The sequence below is a fragment of the Bidens hawaiensis genome, unplaced genomic scaffold (assembly GCF_021521415.1).
Source record: "Bidens hawaiensis isolate Kalapana, Puna unplaced genomic scaffold, B.hawaiensis_p1.1 tig00017718_1, whole genome shotgun sequence".
NCBI lineage: Eukaryota > Viridiplantae > Streptophyta > Magnoliopsida > Asterales > Asteraceae > Bidens > Bidens hawaiensis.
This window is the reverse complement of record NW_027492674.1, coordinates 107,760-132,586: the sequence shown is the minus strand read 5'-3', so window position 1 is coordinate 132,586 and position 24,827 is coordinate 107,760. Positions and strand designations below refer to the sequence as shown.

Genomic DNA, 24,827 nt, shown 5'->3' with positions numbered 1-24,827 from the left:
TGGTTATGAACTAATTTAAAAAAAAAAACTTATCATACAATAATAGTTCTGAGTTACACCATAAAAATGATTTTTATAATTTTGAGGGGGCTTCTCGACTTTCTATAATGACAACACATATAAGTTGCACGTTAACCTGTTCAATTTTGTGAATGGTTTGCTTCTCTTGAGCATAATTTTATATGACATGTTTCACACACTACATTTTAATCACCATTAAAGAAAAAGTCAATGCTGAAACAAATGTTTCAAATTTGATAAAAGTTAGAAGCACTGATAGACCTGAAGGTAGAATGTCGAAATTGTTCGCCGTCTTTTCTTAAAGTTTAATATTTGTAATTAGCCAATTATGACATCCCTTCTCTCCCACTTCACACCTCGGAACGCGCCGTTCTTATAGAGATAAAGTAGAGATAAAGGCGCTTTGAATCTTTTCATTATTTCCAAAAATTTCATCGAAAATAAATTTGAAACCTAAATCACGTTTAAAATTCTAACTTTAATTTGTTTGACATTTTCAAGTCAAAACTTTGAACCCGTAACAAATTTGATGATAAATCTACTTGCATTCTCAAACTTTTAAAAATACTCATATTACTCTTTTTGACCCATAACAAATTTTGAGCCAAATGTAGTTAACTTATACCGCACAATAGATTTACCAAATTTGACCCGTAGCAATCAAATTTAAGTTTCACAAAAAACTTGAAACAATCATTGATAAAAAAAAACCGAGAAACTGACTATATTATATATAAAAGTGAATGGTATATATTATTACATTTTAACATATATATAGTTTAGTAAATTAACTGAAAAAATAAATGGATAAACTTAAAGCATATATTGTATAGTATATATAATAAAATAGAGTTTAAAAAAAATAAATAATTTAATCATGTTATAGATATAATATAAATGAAGTGTAAAAAAAAGTGAATAATTATTTATCTTTGACATAGTTATTAGTTTGGAGAGAAAAAAGTTATGAGATTTAACCACAAAGTGACACGTGTTATAATTATTTTACTTTATTAGAACAGATAGATTTTAAAATATTCGCGCCCCGGCTGACAAAGGCTTGCGTTGCCTCGGGGCTAGAAGTGTGTACTGTGTAGTATGTATGCTTGTTTATAATTTTAATCGCCCTTTTATATAAGCGATCTTTCTACAAACACTCAAAACAACCATGTACACACTTTTTTAACTTTATATGCATTTCAAGTGATATGTTTGTTCCTAAACACTCTTCACGTACTGAGTGAGCCACTTTTAGTAAATGGTATCCACCATCATGATGTATAATTTATATTTCAGACAAAACATTTTTTTATTAAAAAGTGTCAATGTAATGATGTAGTTGTCTCTTGTCTCTGTCTATTATGGAGAGACCCAACTTCTATATATAATGATAAAATACATATAAACAAGGTAATACAATAAATATAATAAATGCATTAAATACAAAATAACAATAAAGAGTAATTTGTGGGATTGAGAGTGATTCGTGGGATTGTTTTCAATTGCCTTGCTGTCTATTTTCCCCCTCAAGCGAAATGGCGGCGAGCATACACGAAGTAATTCTCGAAATTTTTCAAATTGAGGTCTCGGTAAACTTTTTGTGAAAATATCAGCTAATTGAAGCTTGGTAGGAACAAAACGAGTATGAAGCTTGCCAGACATGAATAAAGCACTACGGTTATCGCAAAGCAACGTAGGTCTATCCAGCGGAAGGGCATTGAGCTCACGTAACAAGTGGGTTATCCAAATGATTTCAGCAGCCGTATTTGCCATTGCCCTATACTCCGATTCACAACTCGATCGAGAAACGGTTGGTTGTTTCTTGGCGCTCCAAGAAACGAGGTTTCCTCCTAAAAAAATGGAATAACCGTAAGTAGACCGGCGTGTTTCAATACATCTAGCCCAATCCGCATCAGAGTATCCCAAAATAACAGTGCGCTTAGGTCGTTGAAAGACAAGACCATGCGACATAGTACCCTTGACATACCGGAGTATTCTTTTAACTAGTTGAAAATGATGCTCAGTTGGAGCATGCAAAAATTGGCATGCTTGATTAACGGCATAAGAGAGATCGGGTCGGGTAATAGTTAAATATTGTAAAGCTCCAACGATCGATAGAAAGTAGGGTCGGAGTTTGGGGTACCATGAGATGTGAATGAATCGGTGGTGGCTAAAGGAGTGGGATCAGGTTTTGTATCAATGAACCCGGCACGTTTAAGGATATCGTGAGCATATTTTGCTTGGCTAAGAACCAACCCATTATCTGTGTGAACAACTTCCAAGCCCAAACAATAATTTAACGACCCCAAGTCCTTGATGGCAAATTCATTATGTAAGCGATTAATAAAGTTGGTGAGCATAATGGGCTTGTTACCAGTGAGGACAAGATCATCTACGTAAACTAAAAGATACATAAGACAATCTCCTTTATTGAACACGAATAAGGACGTGTCGGCTCGACTACATGTAAAACCGTAAGCAACAAGAAACGAGCTTAACCGTTGAAACCAAGCACGCGGTGCTTGTTTTAGTCCATAAAGAGCCTTTTTGAGTTTACATACATGATCGGGAAATGCCAAATCAACAAAACCCGGTGGTTGTTCCATGTAAACGGTTTCGACTAAGGAGCCGTTTAAGAAGGCGTTGTTCACATCCAATTGATGGAGTGGCCACTGATTGATAACAGCCAAAGATAGGACAACACGAACTGTCGAGGCTTTAACAACTGGACTAAAAGTGTGAGAAAAATCAAGACCCGGAATTTGAGTGAAGCCTTATGCCACAAGTCGAGCCTTATGTCGATCAATGGAGCCATCCGAGAGGTATTTAGTGCGAAAGACCCATTTGGAACCGACTACATTAGCGGTTGGGGGCCTAGGTACTAGACTCCAAGTATGATTCCTTTAAAGGGCTAGAATTTCTTCATGCATTGCATGCATCCAATGGGGACTCTTGGATGCGGCTCGAAAGCCCTTGGGATCAGAGGCAGCAAACAAGGCTTGATAGGGAGTTTGGTGAAGAATATGGGCAATGGTGGCTTGATGTTTAGGATTGGGTTTAAAAATACCAGCCTTGGAACGCGTGATCATCGGGTGAGCCGAGGCCGTTTGTGATGTGGGTGGAGCTATGGTAGGTTGCGGCTCGGTATAAGAGGTGGGTGTTTGAGTGGTGGCCGAAGAGGATGGCGAGGGAGGTGGTGTGGTTGAAGGTGAAGTGGCGGCTGATGACATTGGTGAGATGGGTGTTTGGGGTGTGTTAGGGTGATGCTCATGGACAGGAGTAGTATGGTTAGAAAAATTATTTTTACACATTGAGCAAGAAGATATGGTAGGTGTTGAGGGAGGAGGATTCTAGTGAGATAGATGGCTGATAGGTGAGGGATTATTTTGTGAGATAGTGGAATCTTCTTGATAGGTGGAAATGGTTAAAGTATTTAAGTCATGTGAAGAAAATTGACCATTAAACGGAAAAGAAGTCTCATCAAAACGTGCATGGCGGGCCACATAAGTTCGAGAGGTTTGCGGGTCTAGACACTTATAGCCTTTGCATTGTGTCGCATAACCCATGAAAATGCATGGGATGCTACGAGGTGCTAGTTTATGTGGTGCATAATCACGAAGATACAGGTAAATACGACATCCAAAGACTCTAAAATTTGTGTATGTCGGTGGTGTAGAAAACAATATCTCAAAGGGTGATTTATTATTTAAAATGCCAGATGGTAATCGGTTGATAATGTATGTAGCGGAGCTAAAAGCGTCAACCCAATAATGAGCCGGAACTCGAGCGTGAAATAGCATAGCGAGTCCCGTCTCTACTATGTGTCGGTGTTTCCTCTCGGCTCTACCGTTTTGGGGAGAAGTGTAAGGGCATGATAATCGATGAAAAGTACCATTGTTGTCAAAAGTTTGACGAACGTGTTGGTTTACAAATTTCGTGCCACCGTCACTTTGGAAAACCTTGACTTTTCTAGAAAATTGGGTTTGCACAAAAGTCAAGAAAGTTGATAAGACAGAGTAAAATCCATTCTTTGTTTTGAGCGGATAAAGCCATGAAAACCGCGAATGATCATCAACAAACACGACATAATATTTATACCCATCAACACTCACAATGGGGGAGGGGCCCCACATATCACAACGAACAAGATCCAAGGGATTTAATGCACGTTTTTCATTTAAATTGAAAGGCATTTTACGAGCCTTGGCAAGTTGACATGGGGAACAAACAATGTGTTTAGGTAAAATAGAAGTAAAAGATAAGCAACCAAGTTTTTTTAAAACATAAATAGTATCAAATGCAACATGGCCCAAATGATTATGCCATAATTCAAAAGAAGCTTTATTTTGAGAAAGTGAAGCAACGAGAGCAATATTCCCATCACGTAGCACATAGAGACCATTTTCACACAGACCTTGAGCTAGAGATTGGCTTGTTTTCCAATCCTGAATGTTAAAGAAAGGTTGGGAAAATAAAACATCAACGGGATAATCGGTGGTTAATTGACTTATAGATAAAAGATTTTTGGTTAAGTTGGGAATAACCAAGACATCTTTTAAGGATAAGTTTTTATTTAAAGAAAATTGACCCGTGTGAGAAATGGGTAAGGAATTGCCGTTACCAAAGGCAACTTGAGAGTTACTCGAATAAGGAGCAGTGTCATGAAGAGGAGCTGTGGAGTTTGCCATATGAGTGGTGGCTCCGGAATCAACTACCCAATCTGGAGACCTGAGCTTGAAAGGCTTGAGCAACGTGTTCATCGGCGTTTGGAGCCGAAGCAAACGAAGACAAACGTGGGCATTTGTTTGCATAGTGACCATCAGTTCTACATAACTGACAGTGAGGGGGCCGACGGGCACCACGGGAAAATGACTGAGAACCGGAGCCACGAGAGAAGGACGGTGACTTGCCCTTGCTTGCGGACGAACCCGAGCCACGGGAATGTTGAGAGTGAGCCGCAAAGGCAACAGGAGCGGGTGATGAATGAAGAGTTTGCATAAAATTCTCTTGACTTTCGGCCTTGATGACCAAATCACGAAAGGGAAAAGACTCACTGTTGGTGCGAATGGCAGTGGAGAAGTTCTCAAAGGATGATCCAAGACCGCATAGAAGCCAGTGATTCTTATCGCCGTCGGTGACGGGATAACCAATAGCAGCCAGTTGGTCACAAATAGCTTTAAATTTCCGGCTGTATTCTGGAACCGAACCCGAACCCTTGGTGAGTTGACGAAGATTGTCATGAAGTATATACAAGATTAACCCTTGGTGACTGTCACGAAGTATATGCATGAGTTCAATGCTACTGCTACCATATTTGGCGGGCGGTGGTTAACCCTAAAACTTCGGCAACAGCCTCTTCGGTGAGCGATGAGTTAAGGAGCAGAATGGCACGTTGGTCAGCATCTAACTAAGAAGCATATTCAGGGTTGGGAGATTCGTTGCCATTGGTAGAGACGATGGCAGCCAGAGCGACGGCGGAACCGTCAGTATGGCCGCTGAGTTTTTGGTAAGCAAATAGGGGAAGGATTTGGTTCTTCCATAGGAGTTAATTGGAGGAAGAAAGTTTAAAAAGTGATCATATGAAGAATGGTTGTTATGGGAAGGGTAGCATCAGATGATGAATTAGAGGCCATGGATGAGGAGGGGCAGGGTTCACAAAGAAGAGAAGGATGAAGAGGATCGATTAAAGGCGTGATACCATGTAATGATGTAATTGTCTCTGCCTATTATGGAGAGACCCAACTTCTATATATAATGATAAAATACATATAAGCAAGGTAATACAATAAATATAATAAATGCATTAAATACAAAATAACAATAAAGAGTAATTTGTGGGATTGAGAGTGATTCGTAGGATTGCTTTCCATTGCCTTGCTATCTATTAGCCAACCATTAGAATCTTTTACCAACAAAAAGGTACTGGTTTTAAGTAACAAAACACACCACCAGTCCACCCTCAAACTATTCATATTTGATTGAAAAAGAAAATTAAAAGGCCTCAATTACCATTTGTTTCCCCTTCCATGAGATCTTGCATCATTTTTCCTGTTGGATTTCCTGTTACCAAACCTCCTAAACAATACAAGATGAAACAATCAGATTTTTGTAAGACACAAAAAACTTATTAGCCATCAAGACATCAACTATGGTCCAAACACTCACCAGTCACTTGAAGTTCTTGATGATGATGATGATGCTGGTTGATTCCTCAAGCTCAATGCAGCTAACTGATTCGCCAATGACCAACTTGGATCGGTGTCCGAGTTCAAGGGCCATGTAATCGGAAGCACAAAATTCCTGTTGACAGTTGCAAATGTAAAAATATGTTTCAAAAACAACAGTGGTAATTCATGATCAAAGTTCGTATATACAAGCATACCCTTCAGTGCATCTTTCCTTGCAGCGATTCATCATATTTACAGTATAATTTCCATAAAACTGTTCAACTAACATTTTTGACAGTTCTTCAAGCTTGGCAGCAGGTAAAACATCCCAGACCTTCAACACTTGAGTGCAAACAGAATCTTGTGCTTCAATATCAACTGCCCAAATCAACCACAAATCTTGCGTAACCTTATACTCTTCAAGAAGAGTACAAGTTCCAGCCCTTTCTGGTTCACGCCAACCACCCGAAAGTTTGAGCAGTAAAGAGACTGCTTTGTTACAAATGTCATGGTTCGCGAGTCTTGCAATCGTTTTCAAAAACGTGTCACTGAATTTTACCTATTATAAGTTATAAAAACACTTTAAAATGTGTTTGATAGTGGATTACAAATGACAGTACTCAATAGTAGTGTGCTTTTATACCTGCCATTTGGCTTCTTTAAAAAGTAATGAATCCGAGCTGAATAAGCTATCAAATTGGCCAAGTTCAACCAAAGCATTATTGGTAGCTTGAACCAAGTTTTTGTCTTCACTAGCGTTATAGAAACAGTTACGGTTCTTAGCATCAGCAACTAAATGCTTCCAAATAGTGCCTCTATTCACCAAAGTTGATTCACTCCCCAATATCCACAAGCTGTGTCTACATAAACATCAAGTTTGATTTATGAAAAGATCATGTGATAGGAAAGAAAAGTGAACTAAAAGGTCATATGTTTATTTACCTAGCTCGAGTCAGTGCAACATTTGTTCTCTGATGATTCAAAAGAAAACCAACTGACCCTCTGCTGTTATATCTAACGGTGGATATTATAATCACATCCTCCTCGCTCCCTTGAAAGCCATCCACTGACCGAACATTCACGGTGAAGTAATCTTCGTCACCTGTGTACTTTACACAAATCTTTTCCTGTAATGCGTTTACTTGAGCTTTATACGGTGATATGCACCCAACACTTACCTTTTGTTTTCTTGCAACGGCTTCTGTAATAACATCAACAAAACTTAAATGCTAAACATAAAGAAGATTTTTAAGAGATTTAAGAGGCGTGTACGTTTGAAAAGATTTGCAACAATTTCATACTTCCATGACATTTTTCATGCTATGACTCTGATCAAACTCCTCTTTAGCAGAAGTTACATTTATAAATGAGTACGATCCATACATGTTTCCAACAAGAAAACGCTTCCCGTAAGACTTGTTTTTTACATACATACCATCCAAGATACTTTTGTTATAAAACTCCCTATTGGGGAACCGGCTTATGGATGGATGCATTCTGTATTGAACATTTAGAAGATGCTTTTTGTGCCCAAGTAATACAAGCCTCTCAAATAAGCTCCTTCCAAACTCAGCCTCCTCACAAATCTTAAAACACATTACAATATTAGTTAGTTAGTTACAACTTTATATGCAATGTTAATAATAGTTATTAGGTCAGAGATAGGTTTCTCTAGGTTTCTGACTTGTATATTCTGAGAGTTTTTAGGTTTCCCTCATTCTAATTAATCACAGTGTTTAGTTAAATATTAATTTCAGATTCTTTTAAATATAGCAAAAATGTATGGAAAAGTTGAAAACCTTGCTTTGAACCATGGCAGGAAGTTGTCTTTCATCCCCAACAAGAATAACATGACGGAGACCGTTAAGCTGCAGAGGTATAACAGATTCACATTCTTTGAGCTGAGCAGCCTCGTCGATCACAAGAAACTTCAATGGATTTGATTCTTCTGTAAGCAAGTTGATGGAGCTCGATGCTGTGCAGAATATCAAACAAGCATTTACCAAACAAAACCTTCTAATTTCATAATCTTGCTTAAAGTCTGGAAACTGCAATTTCTCTTGAAGGTACTTGAGTTTTGAACACTGGACGCCAAAATCAAGTTTAATGTCATTGCCCCCTGTCCTAGCATCATATGATCCTTTCAAGGCTTCTTTTAAACCTATGTCCATTTCAACTATTTGTTTTATTGATTTACTGATGCTTTTAAGAGATTCAACTACCACCACCATTTCTTTTGCTATCTCAGCTGAAATGAAAGACGTTGGCATGTGTGTGTACAAGCCTTCAATACAAGATATTAGATGTTTTCCAAGAAAGTCGAACCCGTTCATCACAAACTCCTCAAAAGTCAAAAGTTCTTGTTTACAATCCTTTTCGTTTGTACCTTGCTTTGAAGATTGCTCATTTTCATCTTTCTTTTCACTTTTCAAAGTACTTACAATGATGGTCTTCCAATTCTTAGCTTTTAATGCTTTCTTCAAACGCAAGTCACTTCGCTCCTCTTTCTCGGTTTGCAATTTTTCATCATTATCACCTTCACTGCTGCTATCATCTTTCTCATCACTACAATCACTCTCTTTTTCATCAGGTATTATCCTTTCCTTTAAGTACAACCGATATTGTTCCTCGGGGTCCTCAAGGAAACGGATCATCCACTCACTGCTACCTTTCCAACCAGAAAAGGAGCTAAACAATCAGTAAGAATCTTGACGCGTGAATTTAAAAATATATCAGAAAGATCTTCGCATTCGTCTATCTTCATTCTCTCTTTATTTCCAAATAAAACTATGTCTCCCAAGCCGTAAGTATAATGCACCAAAGAGTCCCTCACCAATCTCATAACACGTTTAGTAACTCCTAAAACCGCAATATTTGTAGGAGCACATGTTAGAGTTCTGCATTTCAACCTCAGCAACACGAATAACAATGAACTGATTGTTTTTGTCTTTCCAGTTCCTGGAGGGCCCCAAATTAATTTTATGGTATTCTTGTGACCGCAGTACCTTGAAGCAACACAGTTCAACACAGCAGCTTCTTGTGAGCTATCAAGCTGAAAAGATTTGAGAAACTCCTTAATCTTTAATAAAAGCATGTCTCTATTTTTATCAATACAGCATTCAACACAACTTTCTTCAACCTGTTAAAATCATTGTAAACTGTTAACTTATTTCCCAAAAAAGAAACAGCATTTTGTTTGAAACTTATAAAAATATGCATGATAATATTCTTACAGAATAATCAGCTCTCAGCAATGTTTCAAACATCTTCTTTTTCTTTCCTACTTCCGCGTGAAGGGCTTGCGAAATACGAATATTTGTTGTCAAGTTTGTAAGACACACAACGAAATGTCTTGGATCACTCCCATCTAGACTGATTGGTTTTGATGATAAAACCTCAAGTTCACAAATTGAACTTTTCACCTTCGTGCGCTTAACTAAAGCTACAAGGTAAGGCATGTGTGGCCTCTTGAGATCATCTACACATCTTGGTCTTACATCAGTCAACGCGATAAGATCTCCGCCTACAGGCACATACGATCCTAAACGGTTTTGAAGAATGATAGTGTATAACAATGATTTGGGAAGTTTAAAATCTTTAGCAGGCTGTATCCGGGAAGATCTGTGAGATAGGACAACTCTTGAGTCCTAGGATCTTGCTACAAAGGTCAGCATGTGTCTCCTCAAAAAGTGGATAGATGAATGAGTTGGTATACTCAGATACCGACGAAAACGTCTTCGGAATCTCTGATACCTAGTACAAGGTTCAAAGGTGAAAAAAAAATGTGAACAGAAAGAAAAAATAACAAACACACACCAGAAGAATAATTAAGCAAACCTTGTCATTGTAGAGATTTCTGTTAAGAACATCACAAGAGACCAAGAAAAAACCTCAGTAACCAAAGGGTTTTCAGGTCTCTTCTTATCCTCAAGAACATCATCATCCATTAGATCTGTCATCATGATGCTTTCCTTAAATCCTTAAGAAACCATGAAACAGCACATGCATATATTAAACATATATAAGCAATGTTGATCATCAGAATGTGCCAATTTCTAGTAAAGATTTGTACCTTAGGCCTCTAGCTAGTCACAGGTACGTTCTTGATAGATGTTTTGATCAAAACATGCATGCAGTTCTTGAATTCTTATTCAAGAAGAAGATGAAGGGGCATGGAATGAATAGAGTTGCGGGTTCCAGGAAGTCCATATTGTATCTTACATAAAATCGTTACAGTTTCCTACAAGTTCAAGTAAAATTTCCCTTCCTGGTACCATTAATTTTTATCTTCTGGACTACACGTACTGCTATTTTGTTACATGTTTAAAACTTAAAATGATAAAACTAATACTCTAGTAGATGCTGTCGGTCATTAATGATCAGAAAAAACGTGACATTTTCTTGTGTTAAAAATATATATTTCATTTTCGGTGCAAACAACCTCCGTTTAAATTTGGCTTTTGGATGGATAGGATGGAAGCATGAGGCATAGTGATCAAACATGAGAAAGTGTGCAGTGACAACCAACACGTGTTTATTCTTTTAGCATTCGATACTGAAGAAGCGTGGATCGACTCACTGGTAGACGATCTACTTTCCTCGGGTGTGATTATACTCTTTCACCGATGGTTTTCTTGGATCTGTGTTCTTCCACCTACAAAATGAACAGCACCGTTAACTTACCCCTCAGAAAGGGACAGAGGGGTCCTCTTTGGGGTAACCCTCCGGTGTGAGAATAAGTATCTGTAGGAGAAGATAATGTTATGAGAGTAAGGAAATCTGGAGAGTATTGCTTAATAGCTGAATACTCTGTAGATTTCTGTGATTGAGAATGTAACTGACTATATCTGTCTGTGAGTGAATATGATTGAATATGATTGAATGTGAATGAATGAGTATGTTACTGGCTGTAACTGTCAGTTGTTGGATGATCTTTTCCTTGTGGAGTTGATGCTGTATTTATAGTGCTAGGGTTTCCACTGATTGGGCTCAGCCTTGTTGGCCTCCTCCAATTGCTCTGCGCCACGTGTCCTCTGGGACACCTGGTGCTTTCTCATTGGTTGTAATCACGTGGTAGCACATGTGTCATGCTGAGCTGTCCATCTTTCATTTGGCAACTGTCAACATCAGCATATTCTTATTCCTTAAAAAGATACCTTCAGGAAGGTTGTCTGACGTGCACAATCAAGGTTGCCCTAATCCTGATTTGGATAAGGACGAGGTTGATTATGTGCATGCGCGATATGCGCCAATCCTGAGGATGCGCGAGGTTTTCTCTTTTATTCTCACGCGCAGATGTTTCATGCGCAGATGTGATATGCGCCGCGCGCTGAAGCGCCACGCGCATATGTGATATGCGTGAGCATATGTGTGCCTGGGCGTATGATGCCTGAGCATGTGTGGTGCCTGGGCATATGATGCCTGAGCATGTGTGGTGCCTGGGCATATGATGCCTGAGCATATGTGATATGCGCTATGCGCATAGGTTTTGGCTTTGTGACATTTCAAGCCTCTTGTCTATATCTTGTGGGTTGACCCGCCTCGCTCGTTGTTGAGGCGGGTACATACCTCTTCAAGCCCCCCCAGTCTAATGTGTGTCTTGTCTCCCGCGAGCGAGGTAAGATAGATGTTAGACTAAATAGTTTGCTCTTTTAATAGGTGTTTTGTCCTTTTCTTCTTATTATTCACCGTTGCGCGAAGTTCTATCCTTTGGCTGCAAACGAATCGTCTCTGTACGTGGTTGGTTGTTGCTGACGTGGGTCAGTGATGGAGACGTGTCAGGCCTTTCGTGTGCTCGAGGTGCTACAGTTGCCTTTCGTGTCCCCTCACATGCTGTCAGGGACACGTGTCGCACTCGTGTTGGTCCGTTCCTGCGAGTGGTGGCGCATGAACTCTGGCAGCAGCCGTATATTTTCCTTTCATGTCCCCTCACACAGTGTCGGGGACACGTGTCGCGCTCGTAGTGGCTTATACCTGCGAGTGGGGGCGCGTGAAGTCCGATCAGCACGAAAATTTCTCTCTCCTGGGCCTATAAAAGCCAGCCCTTTGATTTTTTTTATCCTTCATCTTCTTGTTTAATATTCATAGCTGTTTTCTTTCTTTCCTTGTATTCCGATTACCCTTGTTCTGCTTCCAGCTATCTGTTCTTCAGAAGTTTCCCTTGTTTGATTTTACAGTTGTATGTCTGATAGTTCAGACAATATAATCTCCCCCATCCATTGCCGTATAAAATCGTTAGTCATGTCTACATTGAAGAAGACCGGCAAGGGGAAGAAGGCTGCTGAGGGCTCATCGGAGGAGGTAGGGAGGACCAAGGCGGTGAAGAGGTGGAATGAAATCCCCTGCAAATTGAGGCAGGCTGATCTTGACAGCCTTATAGCCTCTCAGGGTTTTCCCACCCTGTTTGGCTGCATGTTGCCTGCAGCCGGGCAAACGGCGGCGGACCCGCCTGCCGGCTATATATCCCTATATAGCCATTTTTTCACCCACTGCAACCTTCGTCTTCCGATGACAAGGTTTGTGGGTGCGGTGCTTCAGTTTTATGGGATTCATATATCCCAAGTCCATCCATTTGGACTTGTGCGCATGACTCACTTTGAGTTCATGTGCAAATCCCAGCGCGAGGAGCCCACCCCTCGGCGCTTTCAATTTTTTTACAAGCCCAAGATCCAAGACAGTTGGTTCTCCTTCGTTCCTCGCAGTCAGAAGGTGAAGTGCTCCACTGTTTCATTCAAGAGCCTTCATGACTGGTCTGAGAGGTTTTTTTATATAAGGGCTGGTGTGATCCCCATCCGTATGACCATGCGCTCGATTTCTTCTGCGCCTGCGGATGTGGGTGTCCTCAAGAACCCAACTGGCGCCTGGGTTAATAAGCTGACCGCTGAACCATCCCCCGCCAAGAACATTTGTGAGGAGGCGCTGGTGGGGGTTGGTATGAGCAAGAGGTGGGAGGACAGCGCGCTTGAGCCCGTTATCCAAGTCGACGGGCTGCGTAAGTTTATCTCACTGCTTTACTTTTGCGCGAATATAATACTTTTTGCTGATATCATTTGACTTGTTTTGTGCAGTCACCAAGGAGTATATCCATGCTGCCTATGATGAGCACATGGAGGGTGGCTCCGTCGCGCTTGGCGCTGGGGAGGTTGGTTTCCCTGATCGCTTTGATGACATGTTCATCCCTGTTGATCTGGGATTTGTCTTTGACAGCGATGCGCCTGGTAAGCCTTTGTACTTATGCGTTTTCCTTTATAATGCCAAATTTTGCTAACACTTCTGTTGCATGTATTGTAGATGCGCTCGAAAATTACGAGCTGGAGCTCGCGGAAGAGGAGGAGGAGGAGGAGGCGCCCCAACTAAAGCGTAAAGCTAAGGGGAAAACTGGCGCAGGGGCCAGTAAGAAACAGAAAACTGATGTTGCCCCTGTTGTTCAGGACCCTCCTACTCAGGCGGGGGGATTTGGGAAAACCCAAGAGTTTACCACCAAGGTTTCCTTGTCTTCCCTGCCTATAAAAGTGGGCAGACCTCCTGTCCACCTGAGGCATGGTGCCGCTACCTCTTCCCTTCGCGCGGCGGAAACGCCCGCGACAGGTAAACTTTGCTTATCCTTTATGTTTCTATGAGCGCGATCCTTATAGGATTACTAATGAATCTTGTCTTACTCAAATGTTTGTAGAGCCGGCGACAGCGCAACAAGATGCCGAGGCTGCGCCGGAGGTCGCTTCGAAGTCCCCCGTTTTACCCTCAAAGAAGGGTAGAATGGACTTCATGGCGATGTTTGCTGCGCGAACGGAGTTGCGCCAAGGTACGTATTGCGCTCTTATTTTCTGACTCTTTTAGATCAAGTCCTGAACCATTTCTTGTTGTTGATTTTTTCATAGAAGCCGTAGCTGGTGCACAAGCTTCTGGCGGCACTCCTGGCGCCGTTCCCAGCGCCGTTGGCTCTGCTCCTGCTCCTGCAAGCGATGAATCTCCCCTCATCGGCATTACTAAGGAGCAGGAGGCCGTCTTGCGCGCTGACTTGGCTGCGTCGAGACCTCCCTCACCTCCTCCTGCGCACAGCCCTCCCCGCGAGACCGATTTTGATTCTAGGTCGCAGGAGAAGAGGCCTATTTCAGAGGAGGGTGAGGAGTTTGAAGTTGAAGACTCCGCGGGCGCCCGCGCCAGCCCTGCTGCGCCACGAGGTTTCGCGGCAGAGCCTTCTCTTAGGGCCGGCGATGACTTTTCTGCTTCTTCCCCGCAGGTATAGGTTATTTTTTGTTCCGCTGCGCGGACTTCCATCTTAATGTTTTGATGACTTAGATAATTTCTTTGTCTTTGCAGGAAACCGATCACACTTACCGCCCGAGATGGAATATTAATGAAGATAGCACATTTCAGTCCATGGGGGTGTGTGCGGAGTTCTGGGCTCATGCTGTGCCTCCATCTGAAAGGAGGTTCCAGGAGGACCGCGCTCGCGACGACCTGCTCAACGATCACATGTTTGCTGGGTCGGCCTTCTTTGCTGCCTCCCAAGAGCTTCGCTCTGATTACGTAAAAGTACGTGATGCTCTTGCGGAAGCCAAGCAAGAGGCTAAGGTGTCTGCTTGGCATCTTTCTGATGCTCGCGAGAGAGCTGAATAGCTCCAAGCCGAGCTCAGTGAGAACAGAGCCAGTGCCAACAGCGCCTTCGTGAAGCGCGGGCATGAGCTTCAGGCGGCGCGGGAGAAGCTGCAGGCGGCGGAGGCGGATGCTGCCAAGTACGCGCGCAGAGCGCGCGACTTGGAGCTTGAGGCGGAGGCGCGTAACCAGGCTCTTGTCCAGTCTGTCACTGAAAAATCTTCACTGGAGAGTGAGGTTGCGCGTGAAGAAGGAGCTGGCGGCCGCGCAGGCCGATAAAGATGAAGCCCTGGCGACGGCAGCTTCTAGCCAGGAAGCACTTGATGCTGCGCGGGCGGAAAAAGAAGAAATCTTGGCGGCAGCAGCGTCCGACAAAAGAGGAGCTAAAAAAGACTAAGGAAACTGTTGAGTTATTAAACTCTCAGGTTCCTGCCCTCGAGACGTCTGTTGCTGGCCTCGCGCAGGATCGCCTATGGCTGATCTCACAGGGCATGACTCGTTGCGCTTATGCGATGAAATACTCAAACGAGTTTCAGGCCCTGGTGATGGATTGCAACGCTGCCGCGCGCTTGGTGGGCCGAGCTGAAGGGTTCACGGACGGTTATGAATATGGCATGTTGAAGAAGAACCCATCCGAGTACCCTTATCAGAGCAACGCTGCCTGCGCGGAAATGACCGCGATGGGGGAGAAGTACATGAACACTCCCATTCCCATCCTTGCGCAGGTATTTTAACCTTAATGAGATTGCCTTGACTTATTTTCTAAGTCTTTTTGTACTCATATTTTTGCTTTTGATTTGCAGATATCCGCGCTTGCTGACCAGCCCGACCTCGGCGCGCTAAAGAAATTACTTGACGAGTGCGAAGGGGCTGGCGGCGACGATGGCGCGGAGAATGCTGGCGTTACTAGCGGCTCTGGCGTGGCCAAAGGATCCGCTCCTGACACTGTCACGCTCGAAGACTCCATTCAAGATGAACAACTTGACTATGGTCAGTTTGGAGATGATGAGGAGCAGGCTGCGCCAGATGCTGAGGGCGAGGATGAGGATGATGAAGAGGCTGATGTCAACGTGGAGACTTGAGAAGCCCTTCATGTTTTTTTTTTTTTTTTTTTTTTTTTTTGTAGTTTGTATCTCATCTTGTAAACTTGTAAATTTCAACGCCTTGGAATGAAATTATGTTTTTCCCTTCTTCGCATCTTGCGCATTCCCCATTGATCTCTTTATATCGCATGTTTGCTTGTTGAATATAAGATATGCTTGCACGTTGGAATAAGAGCAAGGTTGTAAGGAATTTATTATACTTAACCCTTGCCATATTGTAAGTGATTTTTCCATATCTTGATTATGTTGACACGTGTCTTGGCGCTTTCATTATTCCTCTTTTGCGCGACGTTATCGCGCGTTTATGGAATAATGAGTTTTTTAGCCTTTACGCGTCCATGTGTTACTCAGATATCCAATACAATTTCATGCGCGACCCCAACCTGAGACCTTGACAACTATGTTTTGGCACTTGCTTTGCCTTAGTTGTGTTTAGGTATTTTATGGTCAGGCTGCGCAGCATGTAGGATGGATGTTGTGAGTTGTTTGAGCTAAGGCTCACATTATTGGGCTAAGGCCCTGACGTTTTAGAGTTAAGACTCTTTAACGCGCTTGCGCATGTATGTTTTACTTCGTTTTATTTTGTTTTGATGTCAATATTGTGTTGTCATATTGCTCAAAATTAATAAAGGGAAGTGTGAAACATGTATGCAAGAGGTAATAGAATTGGGCTAAGGTCCTGACGTTTTAGAGTTAAGACTCGTTAACGCGTTTGAGCTTGAAGCTCGTGCATGTATGTTTTACTTCGTTTTATTTCGTTTTGATGTCAATACAATGTTGTCATATTGCTCAAAACTAACAAAGGGAAGTGTGAAACATGTATGCAATAGGTAATAGAATTGGGCTAAGGCCCTGACGTTTTAGAGTTAAGACTCGTTAACGCGTTTGAGCTTGAAGCTCGCGCATGTATGTTTTACTTCGTTTTATTTCGTTTTGATGTCAATACAATGTTGTCATATTGCTCAAAACTAACAAAGGGAAGTGTGAAACATGTATGCAAAAGGTGATAGAATCCACATTAAGAGAAAATAGCGCGTATCATCATTCATAATGGCTTAGCAAGCCTTGATTACAAACTTGACAATTTTTACATGAAACATTTTCTAAGCTGTGCCGCGTTCCATGCGCGCGGTATCTTCTTTCCATTCAAATCTTTTAAGGCGTATGCGCCTTTTCCCAATTCTTCCAAGACTTGATATGGTCCCTCCCAATTGGGGGACATTTTTCCCGGTGGTATCGCGCGGCTTGCTTCATTGTTTCGAAGGACAAAATCATTTTTCTTGAAGTGGCATTCTTTCACGCGCTGGTTGTAATATTTTTCCAGCTTTTTCTTGTACTTGGCTTCACTGATGATAGCCGCCTCTCTGCGCCCTTCAAGTAAGTTGAGATCCAACCTTCTTTCGCGCTCGTTATCGATCTTGTTCATCATGAGTACTCTATGGGATGGGCATCCAATTTCTGCTGGAATCATTGCCTCTGTTCCATAGGTTAGGCTGAACGGGGATTCGCCATTGTTGGTTTTGGTTAATGTCCTGTGTGCCCACAGGACATTAGGTAGCTCTTCGACCCAAGAATGGGATTCTCCCTCTAACCTTTTCTTCAACCCATTTAACAAGCTTTGGTTCGCGCGTTCCACTTGTCCATTCCCCTGAGGGTGATAGACTGAAGTGAAAATTTGGTTGATGCGCAATTCCTTGAGCCAGCTGGATATCTTCTTGTCAGTGAATTGCTTGCCATTATCGCTCACAATTTCCATGGGCAAGCCAAAACGGCATATGATGTGGCTCCAGATAAACTGTTTTATCACTTCGGCTGTGATTTTTGTTAGTGGCTTGGCTTCAACCTATTTTGTGAAATAGTCTATTGCCACTACCAAAAATTTTACTCGCCCAGGCGCTTGCGGTAGGGGACCCACAATGTCGATTGCCCATTTGTGAAAAGGCCATGCTGAGGTTACTGGAATCAAGTTGTTCTTGGCCGCATGGTGTTTGGCGCATAGCTCTGACATGCTTTGCATTTTTGGATCTCCTTTAGAGCGTCCAAGTACATGCCTGGCCAATAGTAGCCTGCGCTTATTGCCTTGGCAACCACCATGCGCGGGCCAGCATGAATTCCACAGATTCCTTCGTGTATCTCTCTGATCACATAGCTTGCTTCCTCAGCATCTAGGCATTTCATGAGCGGCCCAAGAAAAGAACGTCGATATAATGTACCGTCAAGCAGTTCATAGTTCTGCGCCTTGTGTCTTATCTTCCTCGCTTGCGCGCGATCATCTGGTACCTTTCCCTCCTTCAAGAATTCCATTATTGGAGTTATCCATGATGAAGGGGTTGTATGAGTTACCAGGACAGACTTCGCTACCACCGACGGGTTGCTCATTACTTCTACCCTGACCTCTTTGCCAAAGTGATCAAAACTGGTTGATGCCATCTTACTCAGCGCGTCTGCAGATTTGTTTTCACTGCGCGGAATATGAATGATTTTGAAGCAGTCAAATTGCTCGATGAGCTTTTTTGCCTGCTCTAGGTATAGAGGCATGGTGTTCTCCTTGGCATCATAAAGGCCATTGACCTGTGCTGCTACCAAGTATGAATCAACATGGGCCTCTAGCTTCTTAACCCCGAATTTGTGCGCGATGCGCAGGCCAGCCAGCAGGGCTTCATACTCAGCCTCATTGTTGGTGCTCTTGAAGTCCAACCTGATGGCGTAAGTATATTCATGATTCTCTGGATCCACCAGTTTGAGGCCTGCGCCGGACCCTTCATTGTTTGAAGCTCCGTCAGTGAACAATCTCCAAACATTTTCTTCATCATTGGCTCGCGGAGGGTCTACCTCGCGCTGAGCCTCTTCAATTCTTCCTTCTGGGACTTCTGCAATGAAATCCGCCAAGACTTGTCCCTTTATTGCTGGACGGGGCTTATAGGAGATCGTGTGCTCTCCTAATTCCAGCGCCCACTTTGTCAGCCTTCCTGAGAGCGCGGGGCGCCGCAAGACTTGCTGGATGTTGTAACCAGTCAGAACTTCAATGGGATGACCATTGAAATATCTATGAAGCTTGCGTGATGCGTGTGTCAGTGATAAAACTAACTTTTCCATGATGGAGTAGCGCGTCTCAGGATCTGTCAGCACCCGACTCATATAGTATATTGGCGTTTGGATTCCCTTGCGATCCACCAATAATACTGCGCCGATGGCGCGCTCTCCTGCTGATAGGTATAATGTCAAAGTTTCACCAGGAAGAGGAGCTGTGAGCGCGGGGAGATTTATCAAACATTCTTTAATCTCACTGAATGCCTGCTCGGCCTCAGGAGTCCATTTGAACTGACTTTTCTTTAAGCAGTTTCTCAATGTATTGACAAACGGGGTAGATTTGGTTGCATGGTTCGCTAGGAACCTGTTGATTGATACCAATCTACCATTCAGCTTCTGAACTTCTTTCATGGTGGATGGCGAGGGCATGTCAAGGATGACCTCCACCTTCTCAGGGTTCACCTTGAAACCATCCTTGGTGACCATTACACCTAGAAATTTTCCCTCAAGTACGTCGAAAGTACATTTGCTCGGATTGAGCTTCATGTTAACTTCCTTTAGGCGCCCAAGGGTTTCTTCGATGTCTTTGAGCATTTGCTTTTCCTCCCTGCTCTTGATCACCAAATCATCCACATAGACTTCTAGGTTTCTTCCGATTTGCTCGCTGAAAACGGAATCCATAAGTCTTTGGTAGGTTGCGCCCGCATTTTTTAAACCAAAGGGCATTTTTGTGTAGCAAAAAACACCCTTGTCAGTTCTAAATGCGGTCTTGTCCTCATCTTGTTGTGCCATTTGAATCTGGTGATAACCTTTGTATGCATCCAGAAAACATTTTAGCTTGAATGGCGCCACGGAGTCCACCTTTGCATCGATGTTTGGTAGGGGGTAACAATCCTTTGGGCACGCTTTGTTGAGGTCCTTGAAGTCAATGCACATCCTCCACGACCCGTTACTTTTCTTTACCATCACAGGATTGGCTACCCACGTCTGGTATCGTATCGGGCGGATGATGTTTGCGCGCAGTAGATCCTCAACCTGCTCATTCATGGCCCTCGCCTTTTCATCCCCCATGATTCTCTTCTTTTGAGCAATTGGCTCTACAGACTTGAAGGTGTTTAGAGAATGCTGCGCCAGGTCGCGCGGAACCCCAGTCATATCAGAGTGCTGCCACGCGAAGACCGACATATATGCTGTGAGCAACCTTTTCATTCTCAGCCTCGTGTCGTCTGATAACGTAGCGCCAATTGTGATTTTTTGCTCCGGGAATTTCGGGTTGAGAATCCATTCCTCTGGCGCGTTTTCTGCCATTGGAATTTTCATTCTCCCCTCCCGCGGAGTACTTGTCACTGCGCACAAATGATCTCGGTATACAAAAGTTACACCTGTTGGTGTTGGGAACCCCAACGCGCCGTGCGCTGGCGACGGTATGGCGTTGAATTGTGCAATCGTTCCCCTACCCAAGATCATATTGTGGCAAGAAGTGGTGGGCAAGACCAAGAAGTTGACAACTTCGGCTCGCTTGTGTTTCTCATCCCCCATGGTTAGTTCAAATTGTATTTGACCTAGGGGATGAATGATTTCATTGGAAACACCAGAGATCGGTGCATTCACAATTTCAAGCCTTGCTTGGTCTGCCGGATCCAGTTTCCTGAAACATTGCTCATACATTATGTCTGATTCACTGCCAGTGTCCACCAGGACTTTTGACACTTCGTAATGAGCAATGTGTGTAGTGATAACAAGAGGACTGCTGATGGAAGGGCCTCCCCTGATTCTTGGGAAGATGACTTGTTGCTCGCGCCAATCTCCTGGGATTTGCGCGCTTCTCTTTCTTGATGTTTGCCCTTGCCTTCCTCCCTCAGCTACACAGATTCTTTTGTACTTTTTACTGGCAGAGGCTCCTTCTGGTTGTTCATTTTCTGTTCTTGAGTTTTTTACCAGGTGAGCCAGCTTGCCTGATTTCACATCCTTCTCAATTGCATCCTTCAAGTGGTGGCATGCATCTGTGTTGTGTCCTGTGGACTTGTGAAATTCACAGTACTTGCCACTGTCTGATGGTCCCTTGTAGTGTAGTGGCTTGGGGCTTTTGAATTGGACATTCTCAGTGCTTAACACCTGTGAAGGCGTTTTAGTGAGGGGAGTCCATATTCTTGGCAGAGGTCTGCTAGGATCTCTGCCGCCCTCCCTCTTGTCACCTTCCCCGCGATTACGATTGTCTTTTTGGGGCTGAGGTGAGCTTGGTTGCGCCTGTTTTTCTGCGGGAGAAAAACTGGTTGGTTGCAACCTTGACCATACAGAGTTCTGCTTGCCCCACTTTTCTTTGCTGCTCGGTGTCTCAGCTTGATGCGCTCTTTCTCTTGCCCTATCTTGGGCAATTTGTTTTTCATTCCTCGCGAAAACTCGCGATGCTTCCATTAACTTGGCCCACGTGGTGGGCATGCCATCTCGACTTACGAGAGCTCTGCGGAGTTGATCACTGCGCGCGCCTTGTATAAAGGCCACGCGCAGGAGTTGTTCGGTTATACCTCCGATTGCCAGAGACTCCTGATTGAAACGAGTGATGTAGTCTTCAATCGTTTCATCATTCCTGCGCACGCAGTGCATGATGTCATCAGGATCGCGCGTGTGTCTGCGCTGCTGCACGAAGTGGGCTTGGAACTTTTCTAATAGTTCCTCGAACCCATCAATTTGCCCAGTCGGCAAGCTCTCGAACCAGACCCGCGCTGCGCCCGTGAGGCAGCGAGCAAACATATGACACCATGTTGGCATCGTCCAGCTCTCTAGGTTTCCCGTGTTGTAGAAACCTTGCAAGAAATCGTCTGGATCTGTTGTGCCGTCATACTTGCCCAAACCACTTGGCATCTTGGTTTTGTGTTGGATGGGAGCCTGCGCGATGCGCGCAGTGAACTTTGAGTGTTTCACCAAGATGGCTGGTCTGTACGGTGTGGTTACGTCCACTTGCCCTCTGACTGGTGGGCTGTACGGCATGTGCAGATCCAAATCGGCTCTGGCTCCAGGCGCCATGTTCACAGGCGCGCAGAGCTGTGAGCCTCCTGCATGAGTATCCCGCGTCTTCCTCATGCTATGCACTTCTTCATCACTGAACTCAGTGTGTGCAGTGTGAACAGAATGTCCTTCTTCCGGCGCGCGCGGCCTTTTTGTTGCATGAACAGTTTGATTATCAAGCGCTTGCCTTTGTGTTAAGTCGGCTAGCTTTTTCTGCTTGACCATCTCATTGTACTTGTCCATTAGGCGCCGTTGCTCGTTTATGAGCCATTCTTTAGGATCATTTGTTTCATCTTCTGGACCCATTGGTCCCTTTTGTTTTGCGCCGGCAAGATTTTGTAACGTGAGATCGTCTGGAGGAGTTTCAGTCTGGCCGTGAGGAGTTGTGATGAAGGGACGGTTACCGGTGGTGCGCGTAGAATCACGCGGCCCCCTCAGAAACTGTTGTCCCTCATTAACGTCCTCACGTTCAATATCCTCCAGAACTTGATCTACGGTATGAACGCCAGAAACTATGGTGATTTTGGTTTTATATATAGATCTGATGAGATCTGATTGCCGTTGTAACAGTGGATGGCGCCAATGAAGAAGCGTGGATCGACTCACTGGTAGACGATCTACTTTCCTCGGGTGTGATTATACTCTTTCACCGATGGTTTTCTTGGATCTGTGTTCTTCCACCTACAAAATGAACAGCACCGTTAACTTACCCCTCAGAAAGGGACAGAGGGGTCCTCTTTGGGGTAACCCTCCGGTGTGAGAATAAGTATCTGTAGGAGAAGATAATGTTATGAGAGTAAGGAAATCTGGAGAGTATTGCTTAATAGCTGAATACTCTGTAGATTTCTGTGATTGAGAATGTAACTGACTATATCTGTCTGTGAGTGAATATGATTGAATGTGAATGAATGAGTATGTTACTGGCTGTAACTGTCAGTTGTTGGATGATCTTTTCCTTGTGGAGTTGATGCTGTATTTATAGTGCTAGGGTTTCCACTGATTGGGCTCAGCCTTGTTGGCCTCCTCCAATTGCTCTGCGCCACGTGTCCTCTGGGACACCTGGTGCTTTCTCATTGGTTGTAATCACGTGGTAGCACATGTGTCATGCTGAGCTGTCCATCTTTCATTTGGCAGCTGTCAACATCAGCATATTCTTATTCCTTAAAAAGATACCTTCTGGAAGGTTGGCTGACGTGCACAATCAAGGTTGCCCTAATCCTGATTTGGATAAGGACGAGGTTGATTATGTGCATGCGCGATATGCGCCAATCCTGAGGATGCGCGAGGTTTTCTCTTTTATTCTCACGCGCAGATGTTTCATGCGCAGATGTGATATGCGCCGCGCGCTGATGCGCCACGCGCATATGTGATATGCGTGAGCATATGTGTGCCTGGGCGTATGATGCCTGAGCATGTGTGGTGCCTGGGCATATGATGCCTGAGCATGTGTGGTGCCTGGGCATATGATGCCTGAGCATATGTGATATGCGCCATGCGCATAGGTTTTGGCTTTGTGACATTTCAAGCCTCTTGTCTATATCTTGTGGGTTGACCCGCCTCGCTCGTTGTTGAGGCGGGTACATACCTCTTCAGATACTTTTGGGTTCCTTGTGGCCAAGTTGTGAAGCTACTTAGCTGAGTTCAACGGGTTATGCATAGTAATGTTACAATCCCAAGATCAATCGATGTAGTTTATATAAGACTTGGTATTGCAATCCAAAAGGGACTAGCGGCGCAATTTGTTGCCCGTTTTCCTTCTATTTTGATATAAATAAATATTGATGTAATTGGTGTTTCACGGTGTAAGTTGATATTAAAAGAACTTGGAGGGTTGTTGTGCTAAGACAAAGATGGAGGGCGACGAGCTACCCTTAAGGCGGGCGGGGCGTCTAGTCGGAACCACTGAGCTCGCATGGGTGGAGCAAGCAACCCCCACCCCTTTTTTTTGAGTTCCCCGGTGAAAAGATTTCCGTGTATTGAAACTCGCCAATGGTAAGAAAAAAAGGGTAGAAAAAGTCAACATGTCACCCATCTTAAATACACAAAATATTGGTAAGTCATGTGAAGGCCGGCCCAATCTATACTATATATAAATTATGACTTAGAGACCTCCTAATTTTTAAAATGTACAAAACTTGTTGATTTAAGTACAAAGCATTATGATTAAGACATTTAAGGGCGATTTTGTTTTTTAACAATTTCGTCTTTTAGCAAAATCATGTATTAATGAATAATTACAAGTTTGGTTCTTTAACTTTTAACACGTTTTTTAATTTATATAAAAGTAGCATAGCCACCCCTCATTTTAAACCAACTACCCCCCACGACGTTTAAACATTTATAACTTTTTCACACGTTAATATTTTTTAACAACATTACACCATAAAAACGATTTTTTTATTTTCCTTAATTTGAATATATAATTGGTATACTTTTTTCATTTTAAAAACTTAGAACTTAGCGTGTTATGTATTTATTATTAAGAACCAACAAACGGGTCGAACGGGTTTGGCCATTGGGCCATTGGTCTAGAAGGTTAAGGTTGGAATGGGTTGATACAAGAAAAATCTAATTTGGTTTGGGTCAGATCGAGTCGGGTTCGGGTCGAAAGGGGTCAAGTCAGAACATATTTCGGGTTACAATAGTTTTAGGCGGAACAGATTGCGGGTCAAGACGCGTTTTGTCACATCACGACCAAAAGCGGCGGAACATGCGGGGGCGCAACGTGATTGTTTCAATGCACACGACACTATTAAAGTGTCAATATTTAAACAACAAATTCATTTCATATAACATAAAACACAACATAACTTGTTTATAGAAATACAACAAAATACCAAAAAAAAGGTTCATTTTACTAATAGTCCTAACGGTCCAAAATAAAAATAAAGTCTTCAATCTTCGA

The 24,827-nt window shown here is 43.1% G+C and overlaps 1 pseudogene across 1 annotated transcript; it reads right to left on the bottom strand.

Moving 5' to 3' along the window:
* Nucleotides 1-6,081: 6,081 nt before the first annotated feature.
* LOC143554491 (uncharacterized) lies at nt 6,082-9,325 on the bottom strand (annotated as a pseudogene). Its single transcript, XR_013139029.1, has 6 exons — nt 7,988-9,325; nt 7,461-7,774; nt 7,131-7,389; nt 6,832-7,048; nt 6,404-6,747; nt 6,082-6,321 (listed from the first exon to the last, which is right to left on the bottom strand). The product of XR_013139029.1 is annotated as an uncharacterized LOC143554491 (transcript).
* Between the last annotated feature and the right edge of the window lie 15,502 nt (nt 9,326-24,827).